Source organism: Sceloporus undulatus, chromosome 9, assembly GCF_019175285.1.
Source record: "Sceloporus undulatus isolate JIND9_A2432 ecotype Alabama chromosome 9, SceUnd_v1.1, whole genome shotgun sequence".
Classification (NCBI taxonomy): Eukaryota; Metazoa; Chordata; class Lepidosauria; order Squamata; family Phrynosomatidae; genus Sceloporus; species Sceloporus undulatus.
Window position 1 is genome coordinate 12,694,033 of NC_056530.1, and position 1,902 is coordinate 12,695,934.

Below are 1,902 nucleotides of genomic sequence, written 5' to 3' on the forward strand. Positions count from 1 at the left end.
TTAAGAGGCCAGAAGCTGCACCAAAGCTGCGCTCCAGTCTTTAGGACAGAAGCACGGCTGTGGCGTGGCTTCCGGACTCTTAGGACGCATGCATCATTTAAACAGCCTACCTCCAAAGTGACCCGAAGCAGCTTTATTTTGGCCTGTCTGTATGGGGCCAGTGTGGTGTGCAGTGGTTTGAGTGATGGACTAGGACACTGGGAGAACTGGGTTCGAATCCTCTCTCGGCCATGGAAATCCTTGCTTGAGTCACATACTTTCAGTCCCAGAAAACCCTGCAGGTCCCCGTCTGCCGGGAAGGTTTTGAAGGCATGCAGCAGCAAAATCTTTCTGCTTGGTTTGCTTCAAAAGTTAAATTTATTTGAAATGTGTTAGGCTTTTGTCGAGGGCAGGCCCTCCTTTGAACCAATTTTGTCAATGAAACCTTATGATATGTTCACCTTAGGGTTGCCATAAATCCCAAATGACTAGAAGGCGCACAACAATAAGAACAACCTGCAAGCGTTTATTTTCCAAAGGCCTTTTCATGTGACATTGTGGCACTTTGGATTTGACTTCGTCATGGCCGCATCCCATGGAATCCAGGGATTTGTAGTCCCCAAGTGCTTTGAAGTCGTCCCAAATTGATAGCAGTGTAATGGCATCCTATGGCGGCCTGGGATTTGTAGTATAAAGAGGTATTTTGATTTCTTTGCTAGAGATCTTTGGTGAGCCCCTTTGAATAGTAGAACTGTCTAGCAGAAGATTTAAAATCCCTCACCAAAATGCAAAGCACTGAATTGTATATGATGAAGCCATGACCATTAAAGTGTTACACTACAATTGTGTAGTGTAAAGATGTACAACTGAAAACTAAAGTTAGAATTGTATTCCTCATCACCACAAACGGCTGTAAGAGCTGGACGGTGAAGAAGGTTTATTTTGATGTGCTTGCTATATTTTATGATATATTACTTTATTCTATTCTCTTTTTAACTGACTGTGTGCACAATGCACAGTGCTGTGTAAATCTACAGCGTTCTATCAATAAATAAGAATAAGAATAAGAAAGCAGATTAAGAAGAAAATAAATTCATTGGAGATGTGGTGCTGGAGAAGAGGACTGAAGTCATATTGAGTAAAGCGCTGGTGAGAGCTGCAAGCTGGTTTCTCATGGAAAGCTGAAGAATAGCTCTAGGTTAGTCTAGTGTTGCTTAGTGGCTATATGGCAAACTACACAGACATTTCATTTGATTCGCCTGCCACCTTGTGACAGAAGTGGTCCTGCAAGCTGCACCCAGAATTAAAGTGATTAAAATTAATTAAGACATTATTTAACAAAAAAATTGGCCTCAGAATCTGTGCCAAGTTTCAAATGTGAATGTTCGCCCTCCTGCCTGTCTTGAATGAGACCACAAGGACCCATCCTTCAGATGCATTGCATTTGTGGCTTTTCATGGGATTTATTTATTACAGGGCTTTATTACTGGACAGGGAGAGAAAAATATAATTTGATCTGCTTTGCAGAAGTAATCAGTATCTATGGCCCTAAACACCCTGTAGAGATAATCCAGTCTGAGACCGCTTTAACTGCCGTGGCTTAATGCTAGGAACAATCTGGGAACTATGGTTTTGTGAGACGTTTTCCCAAACTGGATTATTTCTGCAGTGTGTTTTGGACCTGTGTCGCTTCAAAGTGGTGAAGCCATTTACAGGAGCTTTCCAGGGTGTTGATATTCATTTGGGAACAGAATTCAGGACTTTGGATAGGTCCTATTAAAACCCTGTGTATATGTGCTTTCAAGTCCTTTTCGACTTATGGCAACCCTATCATGGGGTTTTCTTGGCAAGGTTTGGTCAGATGAGGTTTGCCTTTGCCTTCCCCTGAGGCTGAGAAAGTGTGACTTCTTGCCCAAGGTCATC